Below are 21,172 nucleotides of genomic sequence, written 5' to 3'. Positions count from 1 at the left end.
ACTTTGCTACGGTTACAGTATAGAACGAATATGGACTTACAGTCTGGGGTTCGCTGGCCGTTTGCAGTTTTGGTAGGGGCGTGTTTTCTAGAGTATTTTTGTATATGTCATAACTAACATCGCCTAATACTAATGGAAAGTTGTGTCTCAGAATACTTGGAGATATGCTGTGTGTCTATTTTGATTACAAGGCAATATTTTTAACCACCCAATCACACCAAAGAAAATGCATAGTTTAAAATGCCAATGTATGTAATTTAAGCTAACACTGCTATGAATTTGAAGTTATAAGGTGTACAGTTTCCATAAACTGTAAAAACTTCCACACTTTATCACTGGAATGTCTGATCCTGAAGTAGACAGTAAAGATCTCTAGTACCATTATTGTATCTGAATATAGTTATATTTATTAAACTTATAAAAAATATTATGGCATCTACCATATTTTTGTACAATAATATTGTTCATAATGTGAATACGCTATGCGAGTGATTTTATATTGCATTCCATTGTACTCGGCCAGGAGAGGTAATGTGAAAATAAATAGAACGCAAGCTACATCTCCGAGCATTCTGACGTCGTACAATACACGTGCTGCAGGTCCGCTGGCTTTGATAAAATATAAAATGTTTCCTATGAGCTACGAACTGATGCTTAAATATTCAACCAGCGTATTATGCTTCCAATTTTATCACTTATCCACGTGGATAAGTCATCTGTCACTCTCACACTGACATACTTGCCAAAGCGTGACGGATACTTTATCCACATAGATAAGTGATAAAATTGGAAGCATAATACGCCGGCTAAATACAATAGTCTATGCTAGTATGTTTATATTTTCCTCAAAGCCTAAGAAGGACTTCCAACCTCTCAGGGACCCAGCGGTCGGCGTTTGTCATTCCATTGCTTTTCGCTTGTCTCGCTATCGACAGCGATAAACGCGCGACAAGCGAGAAGACTAACTAGCCTCACTGTACAGTCAAGGTCGCGGTAAGTGTCGCTGGGGTCAAGTGTCAATTGGCCGCTAAGATGGACGCTGGACAATCGCGAAACGATGACGCCTCGATTCCGCAACTGGGGTCAAACTGCCGGGGCACAGAATCTGGATAGCCCACTTGTAACTCGACCCATCTATACCATATTTCAAACGGCATAGCATCCATTATTGGGCAAGATTTGGACTGGGTGCAATGAACCTCGGTATAGTAAGAGAAGCAGTAAGTACATACGAAGTTGATGGTTACTTACTGTCTTCTTCTTCGGGTGCATCGGTTTGTGCGTTGATGAAATGATTGGGAACAGCAAACAAAGTTCTAAAATTAAAGGAACATAGGTCTGATATGTATTCTTCTTTTAATATACATTCTTGTGGTACATTTAATTTAATGTTAGTACAGAAAAAGAAACGGTCAAAAGTTGTCTAGGTTTTTATCATTCAGTCAGTATGAAGATCGTAGCTAAAATGCTGACCGAAAGAAAACTATGAAATGCAAATCACGTTGAAAATCCTCGTTCCAATTGTAGTAACAACACTTCAAAATATTATGGCACCTGTCCTAATACATGTTGAGGTTGAATTAAAAATATGGTTATCATTGTTATCAATAACAATAGAGGCACATCCGATGTGCCAGTTACCGAGTTCCATTGCCTGCCCGCAACGGTTCGCTTACTAAATTAATCACCAACCTTCAACAAAAAAAAACCTGATCTACTAATGTAACCAATGGTCCAGTGTCCATCGATAGCGCTGTTTCGTTCCCTCTTATGTTTGTTTGTATATTTTTTATCCTTATCAGGCAGTACGCGTTAGTATAATACATCTCAGAGAAAGTTGGCCACTAGATGATATCGATTGGTAATTTTTGCTGACTCACATCTTAATTCGCATATGTGCGCAAATAATGTCTATCTGCTTACTACACATGTGATCAAAGTGTTTGAGTTCTTATACCGCGATAGTTACAAGCTTAGCAAAAATTACTATCCGATGAATCGGTACTGCTTTTTTTGTTTTTTCGGTTTAGTTGGTGACCACACGCACAGTAACCACACTTCACGGTACTCCAATCCAGTAACCAGTAACAGCACACCCAATTAGAGTAACATTAATGGGCGCCATCCGTATCGCCCGTTTTGTCTAAATGACAGATATACATATAATAGTTTTGACTGGTGCATAATGCCTATTTATGTATAGTTGCATACATACACTGAGAGAAATTTGCATTGTGAATTTAACAAGTTCGACTTGTTGCGGTGCTTGTCGCGGTGTTTATGTATCTTGCTACGTCTACCGGGGTTCGCGTTTAGTATCGAGCCAATTTCTATGAACCTGTTCCCTATTAACTATGTATTGGAATTGATATGATTTAGGTAAGTGTACAGTAAAACCTGACCAGAAATATAATATGGCAATTATCAAGAGGGCGCTGTTATTCTGATGTATGCGGTTACAGTTCAGTATAGTATGAAGAAAATAACGAAACTAACTATTTTGGATCAACAATCCAAAGTGCTTCCTGGCGTCCGAAATGAGAGATCGCCACCTGTCCCGATCCTGCGCAGCCTCTTGCCAGTCACTGACACATGAAGAAAATAGTTGTAATGAAATTCCGCAACATGGCGCATAGTTCTATATTTCTGGTCAGGCTTTAGTTTAATCTGTAATACTTAAAACGACCATGTATACAACTAGACATATAACCTACGTTCTAATCACTCCTAAAGGTGCCGCAGACCTTTTGGGTTCACGTACACATTGGTATCCACTAATGACTGCGAGTACCTAAATACAAAAAAAGTAATGCCCCTAAGCGCGTTTACAACATCGTACATTACGCGTAACTGCGTAAAAAATTACCTCTCATCTCTTTCGTGACTATAAACGCAACAATCTTTCAATATCATGCTAGTACGCGTAAGATTTTAACATAATATTACGCACTATGTACCCATTAGTAGGGTTCACGCACACCGAACGTTTGCCGCCCGGCAGTTTTGCTGCGCTAAAGCTATGCATACGCCTTATGTACTTTATTGAAGTACTGACTCAGCCTGACGAAAGTAACGCTTGGTGCTTCTCTGTCATGAAACAGTGGTAGTTTTTTTTATTGTCTCGTTTGGAGTTCTGCAACTCGTTTGGTGTATCGCCAACATTGAAATATCGAATCTCGTTATAAGTATCCACCTTTTAAACCACTTTTGAAACCGGAATAAACTCCATACAAAACAAAACTTTTTTTTTCATTGTTTGCTTTTTTTTTAAATGAACAACAAATAATTCGTTCTTGATATCTTCTTCTTCTTCGTGTAAATGGATCAAGTAAAACAAAATTTTTATTTGCCAATGCTTAGCTATTTCAAGCTCTCGAGGGGTAGCCCTTAAGAGATCTTCTTCAGTACACGTTATCTTGTTATCTAAACACACGATTTAATTCTATAAAGACCATCAAATAAATATTTGGCTATTTTATGTGTATTTTTTTAATGCACTGCCTCTTCTATATTTGAGCGGCTTAATATAAAATGTAACTAAGGTGGGTCATCTTATCTCCCTTGCATGTACATCATTTTATTTTAGTTCACAGCTGAATCATTTTAGCTGTTCTCCTTAACCGAGATATGCCCGTCGTCGCATAACGCGTCCGGTAGACGCGTACCCGACTAATTGTATCGTTATCTCTCTTGCGTGAGATGCACTGCCTTTTTTACTCTAGTGAAATTTAACTAGCATCGTAAAACATAATTATTAATAAACATTAATACTGAGGCGATGGCATACATACTTTATAGCAGGTATGAACTAGCCGTATGTTTACACGGAAGAACACAGCTAGTAGAACTTTAAACTAGGAAATGAAAAAATAACTTTTTTGTAAGAACATGATGGCTAAGAAACATTCTAAGTACCTGATTTGTAGTATTAGAAATATCTCCCTTAAAATGTAGGTACCTACATACTTGTGTAAATCGTGGCATCCTATAGGTAGAAGTATCTTTGTTATTCGAAATCTCTTCGAAATTGTTCATTTTTTTATGTTTTTATTATTGTTGATGAAATTAATATTGTATTTTTTTTGACATTGGATTTTTCCTAGAAATATTCTAGACATGTATTTTTATATATACATATAATTATATATTTTTTGTTTAACGATTATTTTTATATGAAACTGTATATTCTAGACTCAATATTATTATGAGAGGTTAGATTAAGATCATAATATATATGTAATGAACTATTCATAAGAGCTTGTAATTAGGCCTACATGAATAAAGATATTTTTGAGTTTGAGTTATCGAAATTGCACATTATTATGGACTAAGAGCCCAGAGCCGCCAGAAAATTTCTGAGAAGTTGTATGCGGTTACCACCACCTACCACCCTTACCGTTGTTGTTCGGAGGAGCGGTTATTTACCATGATCCCCCTCTTTGGCTGGTTTTAGTGTCACGCTGACCGACCGCGCGGAGCGATCCGCGCGACCAATTTATATGAAGTTGATGTTGTCGTCTGCGTGGACTCTCTACTCTAAAACGCTCCTTGAAGTTAATACATATTAGTCCAGTACGGATCGGTCCGCGTGACTTTAAAACCAGCCTTTTCAGTGCACATGTCCATATGGGCATTTAATTAGTAGCGGGGAAATTGTGCGAATACCGCCTCCCTTCCCAGAGTCCCCAGTATTGCTCAAGGCATAGGGGTTACTTGCTCTTAATCTATCTTTTCAACGCGCCTACGCACTGCCCACACCGGTATGTACTTCAGCAGAGGGAAAGTCGTGCGAATGCCACCTATCATCCCAGAGTTCCCTGGCTCAAAAGATATCAATTATTTGCTCTGAATCTATCGTATCAACGATGGGCATGTACTTCAGCAGAGTAGAAGTACTCGTAGTGCGAAGGACGCCTCCAAATCTATCTTTTTAGATCATTTCTCGTAAAGTATGTTATTAAAATAAATAAATATTAGGGACATGGGACGACGAATTGACGTGATTTTTTAAGTGGAGATAGTTGATGGGATGGAAAGTGACATAGGCTACTTTCTAACCCCTCACTTTCCTAAAATGGGGGGTGGAATGTATGAAGCATTCTGCAATTTATGAATTCATGACCCAGAATTCATCATCCATGACCCAGGAACAAATATCTGTGCTCATCACACAAATAAATGCCCTTACAGATGTAGTGCGAAGAGGGTTTTGTTTCGTATTTTTTCGGAAACGTTCGTATTTGTTGGTTCGTAGTTACCGGTCGTCATATCGTCACTACTTTTAAAAAATCTCGTATCTCACGCTGTTCCTCAAAGTTAAAACGCAGTAAGTCTATATGCATTCCATACATACTTACTACATTTTTCTTTTCATTGACAGACGAAGATACAAGTTTTTTTTAAAGTAGTGACGATATGAGTGATATGTCTAAAGCGACCATTATTATCACGATTTTTTTTTATCACAAACGAAGTCGCTTACAACTAGTGATGAACGTATCCGCGTGTTGTGCAATGGACGCATCGTTTTAATTGTAATTAGCGTCTGTACACATTATTGTACATGTGCAATTAACGGCTCTTTGGCTGTAATGCGGTCGGCCGGTTTAAGCTTGCTTTGTTATTTATTGTGTCTGTGGATTGGTACTCAGAGCCCAGAGCTGCCAGACCTTGCTCATTTTCTCAAGCACGAAACTTTGGGATAATGTAGACTAACCATTCACTTAACATCACATGTCCCGAAATTATAACTATCCCTTTTCAACCGAAAAAAAATCGATGTTTGCTAACTTAATTTTGAATTTTAATGACGTGTGTTTAAATTGACAATTATATATTAACAACTTTCATGACATGATTGTATCAGCTCGGGCGTAAAGAGACTGGCCAGTGTTGTAATAGTACATTGTGTATTAAGGGTGGAAAGTTAATATCTTATACTTTTAAACGAGCAATTCTTGTATATTTATTTATTTATATACACCGACGATCTCGGAAACCGCTCTAACGATTTCGCTGAAATTTGTTATGTGGGGGTTTTCGGGGGTGAAAAGTCGATCTAACTTGTCCTTAGGTCCCGGAAAACGCGAATTTTCGAGTTTTCATGCGTTTTTCTTCGCGCGCCATCTCGTGTGGAGTAGTTGTATTATTAAGACAGAATTCTTTCGGACGATGTAAGTACTTTTTATTGAAAAAACTAGATGGCGACACAGGTCAAGGCCCCGTATACGAAGCAACAAACATTGAGTAACTTATGAATCGCGGGCGAGGTGTAATAATTTTTTCAAGTCATTTCATATTACTGAAAAAAATACTTACCACAAATAGAAAATTACACAATTTTTTTAATGACAATTTTTGTGGCGGAACGCGCGCCATCTCGTGTGAAGTAGTTGTATTGTTAAGACTGAGAATTCTTTCGCTCGATGTAGGTACCATATATTATCAAACTAGATGGCGACACAGGTCAAGGATACGAAACATCAAACATTGACTAACTTAGGATTCGCGGGTGACAAAACTTGCGTATTCATTAAGTGCTTTCATTATTATTACGAATTTTAAGCTCCTTCCGTTATCTCAGTAGTATTTTTAAAATTCAATACTTCAATCAGAAGTGAATTCTAGAATTATCCGGAAATAATAGCTAGGCACATACTGCCATCTGTTAATTGTAATCCGTACTAGCAAGTACTGTTATTTTAGAAATACGAACAAGTAAAAACGAGCAATTATTGAATATACAAGAATTGCTATTTATATACAGAGTGGGGCCTGTAACAAAGGCGAAGAATTGAACTGTAGGCTATTCTCCTTATACTGATCAACATTTGTTCAGTGACTTTTAAAAATTATGAAGTCTTTAAATTTTTAATTTTTCATACAAAATAAATATTAGCTTCAATGTACGCCATTATTGTTGTTATTGACGTTGTCTGTCACACTTTAGACTTAACAGAATTCGCAATACATTACCCCTTAGAAAAAACTTTCAAGGGTGATAAAAATCAAAATACAAGTTATTTTTAAAAGTCGCCGAACAAATGTTGATCAGTATAAGGAGAATAGCCTAGAGTTCAATTATTCGCCTTTGTTACAGGCCCCACTCTGTATATATATATATATATATAGACGTTCGCGGAAACCGCTCTAACGATTTCGCTGAAATTTGTTATGTGGGGGATTTTGGGGGTGAAAAATCGATCTAGCGAAGCCTTACCGCCATCTCGTGTGGAGTACTTGTATTGTTAAGAGAGAATTCTCGGGCGGCGAAATTAACGACCATATAGCTGCGCTTAGCTCAGCGATGAGGTCGATCTAATGTTCGCAGACAGATCGCATGTGTCAGGGTTTCGAATTTCGGCCAGAAATTAAGTTTTTGTTTTTATTTTTTTACAACAGTTTTTTTTTATATAAAGTCGTGATATAATAAAATAGAACCGAGCGAAGCTCGGTCACCCAGATATTTAAGCTTTAATCGTGGAAGGCTCCACGCAGGTATTCAGTTTACCGCCGTAGGGAGGTAAAATAGCTCATTACGTATCAGGCATGTAATAACACCGTTTACGAGCGAGTGTGATGAAAAGTATAAATGCAGACCACCAATCCAATGCACTATATTTTAAAGAGCACTAACATCGTCGACCGCATGCAGCCAGGATTTTATTTGTCCTTAATAGACCAATCAGTGCAGGCCATTCGAGACGAGGCGCGACCCCGTTCTGTATCGTCATCCGGTCCACACTCTTGAGTGGCGTCTCAAGTCTTTGAAGTTTTGCTTTAGGAATAGGGAATACAACAATTTGAAACTTAGTAAACACACAAAAAGAAAAAAAAAACATTGTTGGAATGGGGGAATCCGTCAAGGATCTTACTGGCCGGGAGAGCCAAGTAGGTATGTCTGACTTCCACGGACTAAACCCTTCTTGGGTGTTCCGACGCGCTCTTTTGAGCGAGGTTACGGGAACACGGTTGTAGACCACTGTTGCAAAGTATGTTAAAAGGAAAAACCATAGAGTACCTAACATAACCAAAGAGGGGATCATAATATTGCCTTAAACAGTTTCGAAAAGTTTTCTCTAAGACATTGAATAAAGGCGGTTTGTTTAGAGAGATCCTACTGCGAATCACGTTTGACATGTTGCCTCCCTGGTGACAGGGAGTATGAACTCATGTGCCAATATACGAGTTGGACCCAAACAAGGTTCACGGTAGGCCCTCGTTAATTTACAAATGGCGCCCTCAGAGCAAAGTTTTGTGTAATATCCGTATTGAGTTGATCAATAATATACAGAACTACCTAATCTACCTATATTGCACCACGCTCCGGTGCGCTCTGAATGAATTCATCCGTCGCAGAAAATCAGCATGGCGTGAAATATCGTATTGGTTTATTAAACATTTAATTGATGTCAACAATGAATAATTTCGTCACCGTAATAGCCTCCTTAGGCCCAAGGTCTTACTTGTAGTACTTATTAATTTCGATTTTTAAAACTTAAACACGTTCACTGAGGGGGTCTAAAGACCTCTTACGACTCTTACATATAATAGTTAATTACGAGTTACGTTAATTGCCCCAGCGAAGGTGTTAAACTGGAACAAAGTTGCATTTGTTTTTATTTTCGTTAGATTTTCAACCGAAACAAAATAGACTCTAGTTACTGCACTATAAATTAAAAATTCAGTGACATATTTTTATTCATTTATATGGCTGGGCCTTAGGAGGATGTAACCCATTTATCGTTCGTCTCATCTCTCTTAAACAATCTCAAATCATCAAACATCTCTTATTTAAAATAAAACCGCCTTTAGTTCTATACAGATCCGATCATAACACATCTAAATAAAGATGGACGCACAAGCGCTCAACAAGTCGACGTAAACTATGCCAGCTTATTGCAAACTATGCCTCTTTATAGCACGGGGCGGGAATAGTTGTCTCAACTCGGAACTGCACGGAATAACTTGGATCGCTGTGCCGATCTGTAGGAACGCGGAAATATTTCATTGCAATGAGGGTATTATCGTTTTTTTCGCCAGGCGGCGATACCGAAGCGCCAGGTCATTCTAAAAACAAATTTCAAAATCCATCAGTGTTATTAGATCGTCATTTATCTGATTAGTGGATTTTGAGCCTTCAGCTGACAGCTGACGAAGACGCCTGGCGAAAAACACGATTCAGAAAACCCTCATTGATATATTTTATCTTATGAATTTGTTGATATGTGAATGCAACAAGTTGGTTTCGATGTTAAACCTTCACGATCGGATCGACTTAGCTTTTGACGTGCATTCATATCGCATGCCGCATCGCATCCCGATCAGAGAAAGAGCAATCTTCAAAATTAATAAGATGTGAACTCATCAATCAATCCTTAGATTAACCTCGTCTGAAGTTTCTGAATGCCCCTTTAAGCTTGGGCAAAAGGGAAACTAGCTTTCATATGTTAGTCCAACTGTTCTACTCTGCAATTCGAATTTCTAAACTAATTCAATACAAGTTCGACGTTACGAGTGTTACGACTATTGTTGTTTTAGGATTTGAGACTATTCCAATCGTCTCGAACGGAAATTCTAGCCTGCATGTGCACACTCCTTCCTTTGGTCAGTGACTAACATCTACAAAAACGGCTGAAAAGACAAACTTTAAGGCTCATTAAATTTAAACGCGTGCAAAATCGCATGCGATTTCAAACATACTATTGACGTTAGTGACACTACATCCTATATATTTATCCGATCGATTAAACGACGCATTGTGATATTTTTATCAAAACTCGTAGGCGAGATATTTCGCACTGTGTACTAAATCAGTCCATAAAGTAACTATTATTGTAAAAACAATTGTCCAGTCCAATATTTGTTAGATGTGAACAAACGCGATAAGAACACTTCAGCACGTAGCTTGCACTCGAAATGGCTTTTCTCAAAAGGGAAATAGGTTTTCACAGCGCTTCTACGAATGCTGACGGAAATGGTGCTACAGTGTAGAGAAATACGATTTGTATAGAAACTTTATAAAGGTGTGGAAACTCTAAGGATATAAAGTAGAAAATGTGTCGTGTAAATGTACAGATTTTATAGGGCATTCAAGTTTAAGAGGGGGTCGTACGAAATCCTCGAAAAGTGCATTCGGCGTTTAACAAATGCTGCTCACATTTCTCAATAAAATGGAATAAAATAAATGTAGTTATTATCTTAAAGAGTGTGTCTACAACTTTTGACTATTCAGAATCTCTAATTATTAAAGGTATAATAAATAAACACACGCAAAGTTGACCTAAAATGAGAAAAACGTATGTCGCCGTTTAGTAAACTTTGTTAAAAAAATTCAATACTTTAGTTATAACATTAAGTGATTCTAAAAGCCAGATAAATGGACTAGAAGTTTTGAGGTTTTTTATATTTTTCCTCTCAAAGGCAACAAAGAAATTTTACCTTAAATTTAAACTATCGTAAAATTTCCATACATTCGCCATTGCTGTCAGAATTCTCCTTTCGATTAGATGCCGTGAGCGGCTCATCGGAGGCAGACGTGTCGCCGGTTGCTCCGCGTTGACAATTAAATTTGACAAATATTTTGACAGAAAATGGTGTACGTACACGAAAAACCATACCAGTGTAAAACTGTGCTCAAAATAAATAGGGTAAATCAAATATGTCAGGTGGAGATCCAATCTCATTTAAAATTTAAAGGTGCATGGCTTGTGCATAAAAAATAAATAAAAATATATCACATTATTAAAGAAAATAACGAACACAACCGAATGAGTATAAATGATTTCAGTCTAGTTCGGTTAAATTGAAAAAAGTTTCATGTTTTGTTTTACTCATTGGAATACATTTTCATTACGCTGGTATTAACAGTACGTCATTTTAAAAATATATATGACAGTACCTACTTCAAATTTTGTCAACCAAACTTCACAGGTTGTATGTAAACAATTACAATTTAATTTATTCATACATATTCAGATACGTATTAATCGATTCTTATTTAGAATAGAAAAAGGGGAATGCGAGCGGGTATAGGTATAGTGCTTCTGGTTCAAATTTAATTGTGTATATAAAAAAATGACTCAATTTCATTAAAGATTTGCTTTGTGCATACCGCGAACACGTAACCGTAAGTTGAAAACAATAATAATTATAAATCACCTAAATACATCGTTGTTTACAAAGCGCTTGTTTTGAATGGCACTTCTCCACTCAACTACTTAGACCAAATGTTCATGGAACACCAGCTGGTGACCAGCATAAATGACTATGAACAGCCGTGCAAAAATATCTGATTTTCTATAGGGGACCATAAGTATACATGACGACAATTTGTGATGCTCCGTGACCGGCAAAAACATCGTCTCTCTTTCTAGCGTCTCGCGAGCGTATAGCGTCGGGCCAACTGTATGGAAAAAGACGCCGCGTCAGCGCGGCCATACAGTTGGCCCGACGCTACGATCGCAAGACGGTAGATGTGGGAGGGTCCTTATCCGCATACATATCTGATCGGGTCGCTTAAAAATATTTGATTCTTTATAAAAACCTAAATAACACTCTCACCCGCATAAATATCTATCCATTGTTAAAGCAAATATATATCTTACGGGCTAGAAATCATTAATATGTAATTAAAGTGCAATAATAAACCCTACCTGGTTGCCTTACAGCCGTAAATTGTATGAGGTGATTTGACAGTTCACAAAAACGGTATAGACTTGTGTCATTGGATATGTCTGTCTCATCTGTTCTTAAATTATGACAAGTAAACTTATTGCAAATCTAGTATCAGAAGCCTTTATACGTACAAGCTCTTATTCAACTTACCTTGTTAGTTATGTTAGTTTGAGTCAAAACGTAGAAGCTAAATTTGACCCACTTTCCGGTTTCCAATTGAGCTGAAATTTTGCACACATATGTAAATCAAGTGACAATGCAATATTATAGTATCATGGAGCTTATCTGATGATGGAGCAGAAAGGTGATCATAGGAACTCTGTTATGAAACGTCGTATCCCCATTGAGTCAGGGGTTTTTAGAAATGTCTCGGAGAGCAATAAATATTTTTTTTTGCAAAAAAAACATTATAAATTGGGAGGTGTAATTTTTTATTATCTCTTACATAGCATTTAGAAGAAAAACCGACCAAGAGCGCGTCAGTGTAGGGTTCCGTAGTTTCCGACATTTTACATAATGACAATTTAATAAATACCGTAATTTGGGGTGAAAAGGGTTCCGGGGGTATATAATGTTATTATATTTCTTGACATATTCCTTCTATTTTCCGCAATCAAAGTAGGAAAATAATATATTATGTTTTTTTATTATTATAACCTTTATTTATTTCTTTTCTTAGATTAGGTTTTTTTACAATATGAGTATAAAAGTAAAATAAAATAAAACACTTACAGAACAATATAAAACATATAAACACATTATAAAAAACCTAACCTAGGGTGCCGCCAGCAGCGGGGCAGGGCCCAAGCTGCCGGTGGTTAGGGCTGCAGAGAGAGGAACCGTCGGACTATCCGCGCTGTGTCCAAAATCACCGCCTTCTGCATCTGGCCCTTGATCCAACCACCGAGCGAGAGTCTCTTAAGATGTTGGTCGAGACTCTTCGCTATGAGACCGTTCGCTGAAACGACTATCGGGACAATGATCGTTGAATCAACATCCCACATGGTGGTTATCTCGTGAGCCAAGTCTAGGTACTTACTGGACTTGTCCTTCTCGGCTTTCACGAGATTCTCATCATGGGGGATGGTGATGTCAACGAGCACGGCCCGGCGTTGCGGTCGATCTATTATCACAATGTCAGGCTTATTGGCTACAATAGTCCTATCAGTGATAATAGATCGATCCCAATAGAGCGTGGCACGGCCATTTTATTATTATTATTATTTGTGTTTAGGACAACAGCCGTAAATATTCAACTTACATAGGTATTTTTACATAGTCTTAGGCCAATAACAGTTATCTGTTGAGTGAAAAGTATTATACACAATATGTTACTAAAAAAAAATGTGTGAATATTTAAAATTACAGTGAAAATGTGCAAGCCACACATTTTTATTTACAGTTTCATGTCTGTCAAAGTTGACGTTCAAATTTATTGGATTTTTACTCATTTTAATCGTTCATTATCCTTTTGAATGTGTATACACTTCTAAAGTTTATGTATAACAGAAAATCATAAGACATATTTTCATTTTTATAATGGTTATAATGAGTTTCAAGCGATGCAACTGTGTTGGGGAATTTTTACGGGATGAATAAATATCCGCGGCCTGAGGGGTGAATGGGATCAGGAATGGGGGGAATCGGGTCGCAAAGGGGGTGAATAGGTTTACGAAGGGGCTGATTAGGGTCGGAAGAGGGGTGAATTGGGATGTGTGGTCAATGCTTGTCACATTGTATAAAATATATATAACTTACTTAAAGTGGTATTTTTATGAATGACCTCTCTGTATATGGACGCAATTTATACGCCAATGTATTGCTTCGTAGTTAGACTAGATACAAGAAATTAACACTTAGAAATGTTAATCACACTTCTGTCTACCTCCACGTTTCTACTTAAGTCCGCAAAAATCACCCATGGTTGCTATAATATAGACGGATTACTTTAAAATAAAAATCATAAGTATGAAACTATACAACTAGGGAAGAAATAAAATTATTTAATTGAATCATTTTTGATTTGTTCTTTTTCAAGTTTATATAAATAATAAATTTTCAATTCGCTCAAAGGTTGGAAGAGATCCCTTATAGGGATAAGTTCGCCTTTGTACATCATAACTTTACTGTATTTTTATGTCCTAACTTGTCTTATGTACAATAAAGTGTTCACATACATACATACATATATTGAAATAGATATCATACACGAAAGAAAAAACGACAAGGCCCACGGTGGCTGAGCCGGGAATCGAACCCGGGTCTTCAGCTTACGCAGCTAACGTTATTACCACTAGGCCAGGTTAAAAAAACCGGCCAAATGAGAATCTATTTTCGCACAATTGTTAAACTAAATTATTTTTACTAGCTACCTCCAAAATACCAAATAAAATTGGGCTACATAGTACATCGTTTTCTGAAGATTTTGGGTTCATGGGGTCGGAATGGGTATACCTAACGTAATTTATGGTGAATAGGGCCAAAACCGACTTTTGAACGTCGATAGCAATTTTTTTATATGTGCCATGCTAATTTTTTACACAAAAAATCTTCCGGCAGTGTGAACTTCGGTTTGTCTTTGAAAATATGTCGTTTTATTTAGTAATTTTCGCTCACCCTAACGTTGGAGTGAATAGGGTCGGGATGGGGGTGAATAGGGAAAAGGGTTGACTCTTTCGGATTGCGAACAAAATATGACCTGTCACGAGCAAATTATATTTATTTTAACAAAAAATAAGGATTTAATATGTTATGAGTGGTCGGTAATGAAATCTACATATATTATGATAACCCTTAACCAACCTTTATAGTTAGATGGTGCTCTGACGCGGTGAATAAGTAAGTATGGTCGTGGGCAGTGCGGATGTCAAAATATAAGCATAGTTTGTCGCTATTTTTCATGTTTAAATAGAATAGAATAGAAAAACGTTTATTGCAGAAACCATCATACAGCATCACATACATTTTTAAAAAAAGAGAGAAAAAGAGAGATCTTATGAACTAATAATAAAATAAACTTCTAAACTAACGTAGTGGGTATTAAAGTAAAAGGTTCACAGTGAATATTAGGTTGCCAGAAATGTGTTCAGCTATACCATTGTATTGAATTTGTATCATAAAGTCAAACTAGGTATTTACTACTAATGATTTACTCTGTGGGGTGTCTTTGATCACTTGCATGGGGTAACATTGACCATAATGACACATAGTTAATTATTGTCTGATTTTGTCACGGTACTTGTTGAGGCTGATAATTTGATCGCTTCTTGTGATAAATATTGAAATAATTGCAAATAAAGTTGGATGTCAGTTTATGTTCGATCACATCGTTTTTTTTCTGCGTACATTATTTTATTTATTTATTCCTTATTGCACATAAAAAAATAAGTACAAATGGTGGACATAATACCTTAAGGCATTCTCTACCAGTCAACCACTGGGTTAAAAAGAAACATTTCATACGTGCAGGCATCGTGACAGAAAACAATAATCCTGATATCACTTATTTTGTTACCTTTTTAGATTTTTAGCAGAAAAAGACTAAAAAAGTTGATGGTCCCATTTTTTTTCTTCCTTAGTTACGTTACGTTGACCAATTTTGGAATTTATACTTCTCTAACTCCTACATTTAATGGGTAAAAATACCCATTAACCCTTAATTTGGCAAAGTCCGGTGGGACGGACAGGTGATAAAAAAAAATATTTCGCTTTTTAGGTAGAATTTTATTTAATTTAACATATGGAAAGAGACTCTTTTATGATACATGCTTTGTATAAAAATACTATTTGACCACTGTCAACACTCGTTTGACAGTTACTCGTCAAGATGGCACCGCATCAGAAGTCAACTGTTTTTAGCAAAATATTTATGCGATTTTCTTTTGGTTTTTGTAAGAACAGGGTATTTCTGTTGTATAAATAATAAAATATATTACATAATAGTTGCAAGTGGTTATGTTTTCAATTTATTTCTCAATTTCTAATACTCATAATCATCATCTAAACAAGTTGTCCACCGCACCGGACAGTGCCAAATATATACTAAATACGATTTGTCCGCCGTGGCGGACTATGCCAATGTTGCGGTGACACGTGTTGTAACAAATTATTATATTGTTTTGTTTATTATTTTGATTTTCTTGTTTTGGTGGCCTGCTTTTATGCTTAGATTTTTTATTTAATCCAACAGCGTGTGGTGCTGGACCAAGCAGTTAAAATTTTGGCACTTTTAGGTATACGTAGTGCGCGGATATTGTGAATGTTACATGTCGCGCGAGGGGCAATAAACATTGAAGAAAACCGGGTAGATCAAAATTTATAATTTCTTTGTCTGCCCCGAACATTGATATAATTAATTTCGGGTAGTTTTGTGTTGTTTACATCTTCGACGACATTTTGCTGGGACATCACTGTCACATCAGTCTGTCGTGATCACGGCCTGTGCAACCTGGCCAAAAAGTCGGAAAAAAGTTAAAATAATGATATTTGACTATAAATATGTGTCAGTTTGATTTTCATACAAAATTATTATATTTGTTAATTTTTAAAATAAATATATGTTAAGAAATACTTGTTTATTTTAAATGACCGTATGTTTGGCAGTGTCCGCCTCAGCGGACATATTAATTTATCCCAATATTTGGCAGAGTCCGCTGTGGCGGACAGATTTTTTTTCCAAAACTAATAAATCTAGATTTTTTTAAATATTTTTCGGACGCTTTAAAAACACCTGTTATTCAATATATTAAGTAAAATCGGAAAATTTATGTCACCAGAGTCTCTGCCAAATTAAGGGTTAAATGTAGAAGCTAGAGAAGTTTAAATTCCCAAATTGGTCAATGGTCAATGTAACCCTAGTTTACGGTAGACACCGTCAACCTATTCTAATAATTCTCTTTTTATTTGAAAGAAAATTCGTTACGATAATATGCATATAAAATATGCAATCTAAGATAAAAAATACTTTTCATATAGTTACAAACTTAGTTCAGATTTTTTTTGTACAACTTTTAAAAATTGTTCTACCTATCAAGTTCAAAATAATTTTCCTAGAAAGTCTTTTTTCTACTCCCGAACTATTATTCGTCATTTACAGGGTCATGCAAAGATCTTTAAAACCCTACATAAAAGTCTATTCCCCAAAGCCAGTGTCCGCCGGCTTTCCGCGCATGCGCGCAGTATCGAAAAAATTGAAAACGCATTGTTTGGCTCTGTAACCATGGCAACGCCTTATAACGATACGACGCGCGTGCGCGGGAAGGCTTTGGGCAGCTGAGCTGACAGTGCAAACCTTTGCGTCAAAATACAGGAAACAGTGTGAATTTCACGAAAGTTATTCAAGAAACCTATTAAAAACTAAGTGCATGGTCGTAAAAAAGGTATTGTATGCACCGGTGTTTAACTGAGTCAAAAAATACTCGTGGCGTCTTAATAACAATTTTCGGCTTCGCCTCAAATTGTTACCCACGCCACTCGTCTTTTTTGATCTCCTTTAAACGCCTGTTGCATAAAATACTATTTAAAGTTCTGCTTTTGAGATTTTTTCATATTTGAGAAAACAGCCCTTATGGCCTGAAATACGGCATACGGCAGTGATATTGACATTGACATATGCTTTTTCGTATTTTGATGGTATTTTGACTGCACTGTATTTTTTGCCATGCTAATTTGAACCTTATCTCTGAGCGATGTTTTTTAATTTTCAGTTACATCACAGATGTGTATGACATGACATCTAGGTATTTAGCCATTTAAAAGAAACTACAAGGGGCTTTACAGACGTAGCGACTGCAACTGGTACAGGGCCCAAGCCATAATTTAAAATTATATTGTGATTTTTATATGTATTTGTGGTTTATTTAATACTAAGTATGAGTTTCAACATTTTCAACTCAAGGAACTGAAATTAAGAAAAGGGACTCGGAAATTGGGTAAGATCAAGAGTCTGATGCAGATGGCGATGGCAGTATTGGATAAGATAAGATATGCGTCGATATTCCCCGTCTTTCTTTGTGTCTCTGACATGACTGCTGCTAGCTGTACTCTATTCATTAGGTTTTTATTTTATACACATACTTTATTTTTGTATCAAAATAAATGATAAATTGATAAAAAACCTAACGACCAAAAAGAATAAAGTACCTATCTGTTAGTCTTTAATACACCCCGCATATACGTAATGCACAGCACAGGCCTCCGAAGACCGGCAGGGCAATCATGGTCGCGCGATAAATGGTATAACATAGGGCCGTCCCTATCGCACTTACAAATAGTGTGATAGGGCTGATGTTTTATCATTTATCACGCGACCATAATAATTGTCTGCCTGGAGGTATCGGCCTTTAGCCCTTCACACACGTCTTTGAATAATGTTTGCGGGGATAGGCAGGCTGACGATTTTTAATCTAAGTATAGAAAAGTAACGCAAAATGTAGTGCAAAGTAATTTGAAATACACCTAGATAAACAATCAATTGAATAAGGAACGTTATCTACATATTTAGGTAAATTAAATTCACATGAGACATGAACAGAGAAGGAAAGCTAGATGATGCGTATTTTTTCTCTGTCTTCTTGTATGCTACCTTTTTTACAGTTTTAATTTCTCAAAGGAGGTCAGTAGTTGACTACAAACTCAAAATAACACTCTTGAAAAAAATTAAGGGTCACTGACCTTTCACAGTAAATTGAGGTAGTGTGAGTGAAGGGTGTTTGTGTGTGTAATGGGGTAATTTGACAGATTCTGAAAATTCTCCCTGCTCTACCCCCTCTTAATAACTAAGAAACCTGTAACCTGCAAACCGGCTACCACTACTACACTATAGGTGCGAGATAGACTACCCGTTCTTATATCATTAATACAATTAGAAAAAGATGTATGATCAATGTCTCGGCGAGATACTGTCGCGCCAATCAAGTGTTAGACCTGCAGGTTAGAGGTTAGAAGTTTCTTAATTATTATACTTTAATTTCCTATAAAATTTAAATTAAGAATTCCCCATAAAGCTATGTCTACTGTCTATGAATATAATCTAACTACAAAATAACAATTTTGAAAAAAAAACCCGACACAGTGGACCGATCATCTTGAAACATATATGGTTAAGAACACTCCCTACTAATACAGAATTCAAACAAAAAAAAAACTAAATCTAAATCGGTCCATCCGTTCGGGAGCTACGATTCCACAGACAGACAGACATGTCAAACTTATAACACCCCGTCGTTTTAGCGTCGAGGGTTAAAAATAAAATAAGGTAAATTTGTCATGACTGCTGCAGAATGCTTTGATAGCACCCTGTATTTTCTCTATTTAGCAACACTGTCACAGAATTCGTACGCGGTTTGATCAAAGCCAATGCTACTGCACAGATTTTGTGGTTACGGCAACCAGATCAACCGCACTACTATTTACTAGGTAACGACAAAGAAATTTACTGCGGCTTATTGTTGATTATTTAAACAAACGTTGGGGTTTGTGTATCAAAAACGTGCGGTTAGTTTATACTATTAAGACGATACAGGAGGGGTCAATTCTCCATACAAACGCTCTCGACTATTTCCTCCCTGGTTTTTGAAGATGGAGCAATGTTTTTTTTCAACACAGATTGTTATTATTTTTATCTGTGTCGGACCGTTTTGATTTTTTTTATATTTTTACTTTTAAAGAGTCAAAAATTTCTAAAAACGGCCTTTTTCATTTTGGCGCAAAAAAGGTGTGATACTCAAGATTGGTTACAATTAGCCAAAAAAACTAAACGGTCCGACACAGATTATTTCATTTTTATTCAGATTCTCAAATTTAGTTCCGATTGATTATGTTTTGAAGGAGGAAACAGTCGAGAGCGGAACCTCGATTTTAAAGATTTTTTCGCAATATCTTTTAACTGAGTTGTTCTTAATGGACAATTTTTTTTTTTCAGTAAATCTAGTTAATATACTAGTTAAACTAGAGTTCCCAAATTGAAAGGGATAGCATTTTCGCTCCTGTAGCGTCTTAACGCAGCAGCGGTAAGCGATGAGCATTGTCATCTTTTGATCGGATATTAAGCTACGCTGAGTTTAACGCAAGTAAAAAACCCACGCTTAGTAAAGGGTATCTTAAAATTAATATGTTCGGTTTTAGTTCAAATAAATATCAAAATATTAAATATATTTATTTTGCCTAAAATATGGTAAACAAGGTGGACTTAACATAATTTAGGACATGCATATTTTCACCAGCAGCTGGCATGTAAAAACACAAAACAGTCCATACAAGCCGATTCCCACCGGCTTGCCTAAAATTGATTACTAGTAAAGTACCTACCCAATGTTAAGGTAGGTGTATTTTTGCTCAGTGTTGCCTGGCAGAAATTTTCACCAGCCGCCACTGGTAGGTAGGTTCATGTCAATTCTTATAATTCCCAAGCTAATAAATATCCAATATGTCATACTTAATCTAATTTTAAATTACAATTGTCATAGTCTATTAATTATATCTAAAGTAGTAAAACAAATCATCAATTGAATAAAAACATTCCCGTACCAACCGTACTGTAATTTAATTTTTTCAACGTATTTTTGAACCATCTTTTAATAAATCTAGAATATTCCTAGTAAAACTCTCGAATAACGGTAAAATCGATACAAATGTCGTGTGCCCTTTGATGTGCCTATCGGAACAGATGTGTGCCGAAAGGGTTTTAGGGACGGCTGATAAGCCACCTCGGCTTATCAGAGGGTCAATGAACCCGGCACCTGGGGTTACTGGTTCGTGGCGCGTGTTCTAATTTTATCATTAAGTTGGTACTTATTTCACTATACGGGTATTCGTAATCTGTTATGTTATGCTAGTCTGACTCGCCAAATAAAGGTTCCGTACCAGTAGGCCTAGCACATGATAGATGACACGTCTTCTTCTAACTGTATTAATCACATAAGGACGGGTAGTCTATCTCGCAGCGACATACTCTCGCGGCAATCATGTGCTAACCCTGCAGTAGACCTAGCACATGATTGTCGCGAGAGTATGTCGCCGCGAGATAGATGACACTTCTTCTTCTAACTGTAATGACATAAGGGCGGGTAGCCTATCTCGCGGCGACATACTCTCGCGACAATCATGTGCTAACCCTGCAGGTTCACTAAAAATATATTATATGTTTTAAAGATCTATTCACATTTTTCAGGCTTACAAGTAGAGTTTATTTTTTGTATTCTTGGACGCTCCAAAAGGGGAATAATTTTTCAGAAAAATACAAATATTATAAAATACACGGGAATTTTAAAGCAGCTCGTTGTATGAAAAGCCTTTAACATTGTTATCTCGAAGTTTGCTAACGCGTTCTCGGAAACACGAAGATAGCTTACCTCAGATCGCGCTATTATATTACAGCCTGACAAAAAAGAGTAGTAATGGAACTATTTTTTAATCATAGCAACACTGTTCTCATACAAAAGTGATCCAATAGTTGCCACATGTAAAACGGTATACATAGACGTGGCACCCTTATTAA

At 36.6% G+C, this 21,172-nt stretch overlaps 1 protein-coding gene across 1 annotated transcript in view; it reads left to right on the top strand.

Moving 5' to 3' along the window:
- Window positions 1-21,172, top strand: part of LOC125240555 (disco-interacting protein 2) — a 143,614-nt gene that overhangs the window by 19,424 nt on the left and 103,018 nt on the right.

The sequence above is a fragment of the Leguminivora glycinivorella genome, chromosome Z (assembly GCF_023078275.1).
Source record: "Leguminivora glycinivorella isolate SPB_JAAS2020 chromosome Z, LegGlyc_1.1, whole genome shotgun sequence".
In the NCBI taxonomy this organism is placed as follows: domain Eukaryota; kingdom Metazoa; phylum Arthropoda; class Insecta; order Lepidoptera; family Tortricidae; genus Leguminivora; species Leguminivora glycinivorella.
Note: the sequence above shows the minus strand (reverse complement) of the source record. Positions and strands in the feature narration are given on the sequence as shown.